Here is a 9,459-nt window from a genome sequence, read left to right on the forward strand (position 1 = left end):
GTAAATAAATAAATTTAAATAAAAAAAATAATAAACTCACTACTTGGACTGAAAGGAGGCTTGAGTGGTCCAATTCTTTTGAGGCAGACTTGCACCCTTTTGCCCTTAAATTTCAGGATTCCCAAGATCCCTAGAGCACAACACCTTCACTTTACAGATGAGAAGAGTAAGTCCCCCTGAATATAAATAATTTGTTCAATGTCCCACAGGTAGTAAACATCTGAGGCAGGATTGGAACTCAAGTTTTTCAGACTTCAGATCCAGAACTAGGTCATGGAAATTGAAAGAACTGATGAAGTCTAGGTGTTCTAGAGGGTACTAATATTACAATTCTTGTGTTTGCAAAACAGTTTGGGGGTGGAAAAAAGATTATAAGCCCAAAACTGGGCTTCTTAATGAAAAAGGAAGAATGACCCAGATAAGTGACTTTGATAGAAATCTGGACTATGTGATAGAGTAAAATTCAAAGGAGATAAGGTGGTTGTGTCTTGGTGGCAAAGGGACAGTCTGGAAATGTCAATGGAAAGCAAGAAGTGTGCCTAGTCTTTCTCAAACAATCTGTTTTCAGGGCATGAGAGGAGCACCCAATGATGGAGAGTAGTGAAGGTTGAAGTGTCCTTCAAAGGAAGTGAGATTTCTATTGGCATCAGAAAATGATAGAGTGTAAAGTGGAAAAATCTAGGATTAAGGGGACTCAGTTAATAACAGAAGGCATGGATGGGGAGGATGGTAAAGCAGAAGAGGATATGGACTATGGAAAAAGGAGGGCTGGGGTTGATTGGGATGAGAGTAGGAGGAGAAGAGAAAAGAATTAGTTTTCATCTCAGTTTATTATTTTAAATGAATGAATACACATTTTTAAATTTTATCAGTTTTAATATCTAATAAAGCTTTTTGGAGCCCTCATTAATTTTTAAGTCTGTAAAAGGGTCTTGAGATCAAAAAGTTTTGAGAACCAGAGCTTTAGGGTGATTAGTTTCAGTTCAGTCATTTTCCACCTTCTATTTACCTTTGGGAATATTAAGTAGATGACAAAGGTGTGAATGTAGTCTATGCCCTGGGGCACAGTTCATAGTCAGGCTGACCTTTTCATATGCACTTAAGGCATTCACCTCCTTTTCAAGGTAAAAGCATCTATTTTGCAGAAAGCTTTCCTCTTTACATTCTTGGTCTCTTTTAGCATAGGCCCAGCCTCACTTTTTCTGAAGTCTTTCCCTGGAGCCCTTTCTTACAATTTATTTTCTTGTATCTTTTCATATCAATATTTTCTTCTAACTCTTCATGTGTGTGTGTATTTTAGAGTCATCCTAAACTAAAACTGTCAAGTCTTGGAAGACTAGGATTACAGGATCTTTCTTTTTTTTAATCCTCTACAATTCCTAGAACAGAGCTTTACTTTCAATAAATATTTGTTGTTTTATTAAGTGTTAGGAGATAATTATATCTTTACATCCCCAAAGTTTAGCATAGTGCCTGGCTTATTGTAATCACTTAAATGCTCTGATTGATTGATCCAGGAAGGCTTAATGGAAAGGATGAGACATTTGCTAGGCATTGAAAACTGGAAGAATTTGAATAATTGGAGGAGGGAGAAAAAGAAGTAAGGAATTCCATGTAGCGACCATGGCATGAACAAAAGCATTGAGGCAGAGATTAGCATTTCAGGGATGTGAATCATCTAATTAGATGCATGTTGGGGAATAGTGAGGATAATGTTGGATTGGTAGAATAGATTCAAATTATGGAGAGGCCCAAGAACCAGGTTGAGGTGTTTTAAATGGAAGTATGTAATGAATTAGGGGAGGGTACATGATCAAGGCAATAATTTAGAAAGATTAGTCTTCAATCTATTGATCAGGAAGAGACTGGAAACAGGGAAATAGAGTATAATAATTTATGTGTGAGTTTACTAGATTGTAATGTGCTTGAGAGGAGAGATTGTCATCTTTCATTTTTATACCCTCAGCACTTTAGTATACTAATTTACATATAGCAGGAAAAAGGTTTTTGGGTAGAGCCCCTGTGGCAGATTTATAAATTTAAGGGTGAAATTGACTTAATCAAGCCACCCCTCCCCACTTAAAATAAGCAGTAAGATGAGGTAAGAACAAGAACAAAATCAATCTTAGGCTTTAGATAAGGTGTGGAAAGTGTTTGGAACTGGAATGATATTGTACATGGCACATTGCAGAAGAAGAATATTCAGATGAGCTGAGAATGGCCCGAAGAGCCATCTTCAGTAATTTTCAAATCTGTTGAGAACTTCAGAGATTAGAGCCAGTATGGCATTGTGAGAAAACCTCTTGAGAAGGAAAAGCTTATTTGGATAGAATGGAGGATGATGGTAAGGAGACGTGTAGGCTGAAATTTTCATTCCACTTCTCTCTAACCAGAGAAAGACATTTTGAGCTTTGAAGAGTCCAGGGGATTTTGGATTTGTCAGCCTTCCCGTCAGTGTCCTAGTGGTACCCCCAGACCAGCTGGTGTCAGTGTCTGCATTGAGAACCAAGGACAGATTGGATATAGATTCATAATTCCATAAGGAGCCCAACAAAGAAGCTATATAATGCCCTACAGTGGATAGTAAAAGACTCCTAGGAGCCCAGAACTATTAGTTACCCCTTTGCCACATGTTCTCTCTAAGCTTGAACCCCCTTTCCCTGGACTCTGTATACAATTGTGGAAGACTGTATCACAGACTTTGGGACAAGAGATGTTTCATAACAACAGTTCTTAAAGTACTGTCTTGGTAACTACCATCTAAAAAATTATTGATTCTGGTTGACTAAATGGCAATTGACTTGTAATCATGGGGAGAACACTGGAATGAGGGCTTGAGACCTTAGTATCACTAGTGAAGACTACCCTACTGCCCTTCATAAGTGTCTCTGGAGCCCTGAAGGGGATACGTAGTCAGCTAATTTTGGGAGAGTGAACCCAGAAGACTGATATATGGGAAAACATGGGCGACAATTGTACAAGATTAGAATCATAGACCTAGAGCCAGAAAGTCAGTCAGTCAATGAATATTTAAGTACCTACCAGGGATACAAATAATATATATTAGACAATCCCTGCCCTCTAGGAGCTCGAAATTTAATGGGGGGAAGACAAGACATTAAAAAGAAGCTGAAAAGGGAGAGAACGAGGGTAACCTGTTCAGGGTATGAAGTCTTGCAGCAAGGGTGGGAAATAATGAGGAATGCCCTGGGAGCCCTCCTCAAATGGAGGATCCCACTCTCTACTCTCTCCAACCACAAGGATCTTAGAGGCAGGGGGTGCTGAGGAGGTATGAGTTTCAGAGTTAGTCATATATATAGGATGACAAGTTCCCCAAAAAGAGGAAGATCAGGAGAGTAGCAGGTTGGGACATGACCACAGAAGCCATTTAGTCCAACTCCCTCATTTTACAGATAAACTGTCAGACCTGTGACATAGTGGATAGAGTAGACCTGGAGTCAGGAAGACCTGAGTTCAAATCTAGTCTCAGACCCTTATTAGCTGTATGACTGAACTTCTGTTTGCCTGAGTTTCCTCATGTGTAAAGTGGGGATAATAATAGCACCTACCTCCCAGAGTTGTTGTAAGGAAAAAGGAGATGATATATGTCAAGATCTTAGCATAGTTCCTGGCATATAATAGGTGCTGTATAAATGTTAGCTATTATTATTATTAGAAAGAAACTGAGGCCCATAAGTGTAAAAGGACTTGCCCAAGGTCACACAATTAAAGTCAGACAAGGATTAGAAACCAGGCTTGCTGACTTCAAAGTCAGTGCTCTTTCAGTTGCGCTGCCATTCACAAGAAATGGTTGAATTGCAATCTGTACCACTGAAGGGTACTTCCACATCTGAATGACCCCACCTGTGTTGAAATTACAGATTGAATTATCCAAGACTCCTGAATTTGGGATGATGACATTGGGAGAATGTGTGTATTTTGTTAATGTTTCTGATATAATCTGGATTGTAAAATTCAATATGAAAATGTCCTTAGATTCTATAAGAGCTTATTTCCTGTGGAATCCTCTCTTTTCCCCAGGGAAGGGAGGGAGGGAGAAAAAAAAAGGAGTGAGGAAGGAAAGAAAGAAGTATATGGTTACTGGCACTCAGAAAAATGACCATAGGAAGGCTCTAATATATCTTTTTTTTGGAGAGGGGAAGGCAAGGCAATTGGGCTTAAGTGACTTTCCCAAGGTCAGATGGCTAGTAAGTGTGTTGAGGGTCTGAGGCTGTATTTGAACTCAGGTCCTCCTGACTCTAAGGCTGGAGCTATATCCACTGCACCACCTAGCTGACTGCATAAGAAGATTCTAAATCTTACTTATCACTGGGGGTAAAAAAAAAGTAAGGGCCCCTTTCTCTTTACCGTCTTCTAAAAGTGGCCTTTATGCTTCCTTAAAGATAGCTAAGGTTTTTTTTCCTTCCTCCTTTTATGTCCAATTGGCTTTGCTCAGAGAACAACTGCTGGAGACCATAGATCAAGTGCCCTTTCAATCCTCACTATCACCTCAGCAATATGTGCTTGCTTTAGTCACATGAAGACCTAAGTGAGAGATGGGGAGTCTAACCCAGCACCAGAGAAATCACTTGAAATGATCCCATACTGAGAGCCAGAATGGGCCTTAGAGATCATCTAGCTCTGCCCCCCTTGTTTTGTAGATGAAGAAACTGGAGCACAATTTACCTCCTAATTTCACCCATCATGCATCTTGTAGAGATGGAATCCAAATACAGGTCTTCTGATTCAACACTGTTTCATACATTTGGCTTTGCAAACACCATGGAATGGTGATTTTCTTTTTTAACAATGAGTTACTTTGAAAACATTGTCTCGTTTAGCAGATTTCTTTTATTGATGCCTTTTGTTTTTGCCTCAAGATCTGTTGGAGGATACTCTGTCATGAGCATTCTTAGGAACACAGCTCTTTATGAAATGTGTCTGGTCACCAGTGTAGGATATGATCAAAGATATGGTGACTAGCATGGTCTTTAGAAATCCACCACTTCTGAGAGGACTGACTACTCATGGCTGGGACTTTTTATGCCTTTAGGTGATCAGGAAGCTATGTCAGAATTGAGTTCCAGGGATAACTGTCTCTATTTAGGGAAAGCTAATCCCTAAGGATTAGAGTAGGAGGAGGGGACTAGGCTTCCCCATGTTGTGGGTTGGGGGAAAAAGCTGAATCAGGGAAAATCTGGGATCTGGTCCTATTAGGCCTATTACATGATCATTCTTCCATAATTATACCCTAACTTCAAATGAGAACTCCCTTGTAATAAAGAAACAGTAAAATAGAACCAATTAACACAATGGCCTTGTCTAATAAGTTATGGGGAATTTTCTAAACAATCTAATAATAAAGTGTGCAATGGTTTCTCAATTAACCTGAAATTACAAGACATTGACCACTGGATGAGGGCAACTGATAGCTGGCTGGCCTAGGACCAGCCATGCCCCAGTGGGCCCTTTAAAAGCAAGTCATCTCTATTTTTAAATTATTTTTATTTTTTAAATTAAATTTTGTGTTTATTTTTAGTTTACAACATTCATTTCCACAAGATTTTGATTTACAAATTTTCTCTAACATCTTTCCCCTACCTGCCACCCCAGAACATCAATCCCACTGAATACCCCTCCCCCAATTTGCTCTCTTCTATATCCTCCCTCATTCCCCCTCCAACTTTCCAGTAGGGCAAGATGGATCTCCATACCCAGTGCCTATATGTCTTATTTCCCAGTGCATATAAAAAAATTAATTTTTTTTAAACATTTGATTTTAAAATTTGAATTCCAAATTCTTTCCCTTCTTCCCTCTTCACTCACCCTTCCTGGGAAGATAAGCAATTCAATATAGGTTGTACATGTGTAGTTACACAAAACATTTCCATAGTGAATACATTGTGAAAGACTGACTATATTTCCCTCCATCCTATCCTGCCCCCCCTTGTTCTATTTTGTATTTTGACCCTGTCCCTTTTAAAAAATGTGTGCTTCTAACAACCCTCCCCCCCAGTCTGCCCTCCCTTCTATCATCCCCCCTCTTATCCCCTTCCCCCCTACTTTCCTGTAGGGTAAGAAACCCAATTGAGTGTGTATGTCATTCCCTCCTTATGCCAAATTCAATGAGAGTAAGGTCGACTCATCCCCTTTTGCCTTCCCCTCTATTGTAACAGTTTTCCCTTGCCTCTTTTATATGAGATAATTTACCCTATTCTGTCTTTCCCTATCTCCTCTCATTATATTCTTCTCTCACCTCTGTAGCAGCAAGCACCCCAAGCGTCCTCAGGGTTTGCCGCCCATACAGGTTCTTGGATCTGCTTTGTTAAAGGAAAGCAACTCAAAATGGGTTAACAAGCTTACTTTAATCAGTCAGACATATATCCTTTACCTTGTTCAGGGGAAAAAGGTCAGCACCCCAAACTTCAAAATATACAGACAGAATTATCAAGACATTAACAGATCAAGTAGACAGCTTTCCAAACTGTCCAACCATTACATCCATACCCAGTCAACATCTGGGTTTCCACATCTGGGTTTTTCAAAGCCGGGGGACTCTCAACAACGGCTTCCCATAATTCAGATCAAATCACAGAACACTTCTCAAAGTGAGTCCCAAAACAAAGCTACACATCAGGGCTTATATAGCCTTCTCCTGGCTCAGAGAATGTAACAGCCTTATTGACCCACTGGCCAATCAAAAAGTATCTACTGAAAAACAAGCCTCCCTCCCCAGGCTTCTGGTGCACTTTAGCCTAGGGGCAGGGAAGATCTTTCAAATTTGCATTCCCATTACAACCTCTTAATTTTTATTTTTTTTAAATATCCCTTTCTATTCAATTGATCCTGTGCCCCCTGTCTATGTATGCCGGTACACATATATACACACATATGTATTCATATGCATATATATACCCTCCTATATAGACATATATGTATGTATACATACATATATATATATATTTTTTCCCTTCAACTATCCTCATATGGAGAAAAGTTTCATAAGTTACAATTATTGTTTTTCCATGTAGGAATGAAAATAGTTCAACTTTGATAAATTCCTTATGATTTCTTTTCCCTGTTTACCATCTCTTGCTTCTTGTATTTAAATGTCAATTTTTTTATTCAACTGTTTTTTTTTTCATCAAGAATGCTTGAAAGTCATCTATTTCATTGAATGACCATATTTTCCCCTGAAGCATTATACTCAGTTTTGCTGGGTAGGTGATTCTTGGTTTTAATCCTAGCTCCTTTGATGTCTGGAATATCATATTCCAAGCTTTTTAATGTAGAAGCTGCTAGATCTTGTGTTATCCTGATTGTGTTTCCACAATACTCAAATTGTTCCTTCCTGGCTGCTTGTAATATTTTCTCCTTGACCTGGGAATTCTGGAATTTGGCTATAATATTCCTAGGAGTTTTCTTTTTGGGATCTTTTTCAAGAGGCAATCAGTGAATTCTTTCAATTTCTGTTTTGCCCTCTGGGTCTAAAATATCAGGGCAATTTTCCTTGAGAATTTCTTGAAGGATGATGCTTTGATCATGGCTTTCAGGTAGTCCAATGATTTTTAAATTATCTCTCCTGGATCTATCTTCCAGGTCAATAGTTTTTCCAATGAGATATTTCACATTGCCTTCTACTTTTTCCTTTGTTTGGATCTGTTTTATAGTATCTTGATTTCTCATAAAGTCATTAGCTTCCAATCACTCCAATCTAATTTTGAAGGAGTTATTCTCTTCAGTGAGTTTTTGAAATTCCTTTTCCATCAGGCAAATTTGACTTCTTTAAGGAATTCTCCTCATTGGCTTTTTGGGCCTTTTTTGACATTTCTGTTAGTCTATTTTTTAAGGTGTTATTTTCTTCAGTGTATTTTTGGGTCTCCTTTAGCAGGCTGTTAACTCTCTTTTCATGATTTTCTTGCATCATTCTCATTTCTCTTCCCAATTTTTCCTCCACTCCTCTTTCTTGGTTTTCAAAATCCTTTTTGAGCTCCTCTATGGCCTATAATTAGTTCATATTTTTCTAGGAAGCTTTTGGTGCAGGAGTTCTGACTTCATTGCCTTCCTCCCACTCCATGCTTTGATTCTTTTTTTCCCCAAAATAGGAATCTAAGTTTTGACTGCTCCTTTGCTTACTCACGTTGCCACTCAATTATTTGACTTTTGAGCTTTTTGCCACAGTAGAACTCTGCTTCCAGAGAGGGGAGCTTTGTCCCAAATTGCTGGGGTTTTCGAAGCTGCTGGAGCTATTAGTTGGGTGCCCTCTCTGAAGCCTCCACTGGCTCTGGCACCTGGTCACACGCTGCAGGACCTCCACCTAAGACAGCGATCCAGATCCAAGCAGGTTAAAGCAAGAGTGATTACTCCAGGGCGGCCAGGTGGCTCAGCGAGTAAGAGCACCGGCTCCAGTGTTGGGACGACCTGGAGATCGAATCCCAGGCTCAGACACTCAGCACCACATCCATAAATAACTGGCCGTGTAACCTTGAGCAAGTTACTTAACCCTGATTGCTTAATAAAAAAAAAAAAGTTAAAAAAAAAAAGAGTGATTACTCCTCAGAATGGTCGATTGGTCTGCCTATAATCTGTAGGCCAGGAGCTCTGAAGCCACACAGTGGCAGCTCCAGGGCCAGTGCACCTCTTCCACTTCTCACCCCAAGGGGTAGGGGCCAGACCTCCCTGTTTTCTTCCCCACCCCCAGTTCAAACAGAGTTCTACACTGACCTTTTATTTTGTCCTTGGCATTTTTGGTGTGATAATTCTGTAAACTGCCACAGCTGCTGGTGATCCACTCTCCGGAAGTCCACTCTCCAGAAGTCCGCTCCAGCCGCTGCTGGTCAGGGCTGCCCTGGGGCAAAAACCGCTGGCTCATGTGGGGCTGGGCTCTGCTCTCGGTGTGCTGCAATAGACCCTTTCTGCCGGCCTACCAGGCTGTCTTCAGTGGGAGATTTGTTTCTCTCTGTCACTTTGTGGGTTCTGTAGCTCTAAAGTTTGTTTACAGCCATATTCTGTAGGTATTTGAGGTGGTTATGGGGGAAGCTTGGGTAGTTTTCCTGCTTCTATGCCACCATCTTGGTTCTGCCCCCAAAAGCAGGTCATCTCTAAAGAAATAGTTCACAAGCTGGTCAGCTAAGAAGGAAGAACTCACCTTTTGAGACTTCACTTTTTACTTTTTCCTAATATCTCTGCCACAGTCCAGCACAGGTTGAAGGGGAAGGATGGTAGTGAAGATTTTTTCCTCTTATTTCCCCACCATCAGAGCAATGGTATCTTGCAGGGAGAAGTCAGCAAAAACATAGTAAGAGATAGGTGTTTAATCAATCTCACAGTTCAGTTGCAGAGTCTGGTGAAGTTAGTGAAAAGAGTTGGGAAAAATCCAGTGCCTAGAGTTGGGATCCTGCTCAAGTCCCAAAGCAGAACTCTAGGCTGAGATTCTTGTTGGTCCTAGGGTAAAGGTTA

At 40.1% G+C, this 9,459-nt stretch overlaps 1 pseudogene; it reads right to left on the reverse strand.

The window, feature by feature from the left end:
* Nucleotides 1–8,872, reverse strand: part of LOC138143204 (uncharacterized) — a 68,900-nt pseudogene extending 60,028 nt beyond the window's left edge.
* Between the last annotated feature and the right edge of the window lie 587 nt (nucleotides 8,873–9,459).

Source organism: Petaurus breviceps, unplaced genomic scaffold (assembly GCF_028583685.1).
Source record: "Petaurus breviceps papuanus isolate PSGF00001 unplaced genomic scaffold, PetGlider_PUasm1.0 90630, whole genome shotgun sequence".
Lineage (NCBI taxonomy): Eukaryota > Metazoa > Chordata > Mammalia > Diprotodontia > Petauridae > Petaurus > Petaurus breviceps.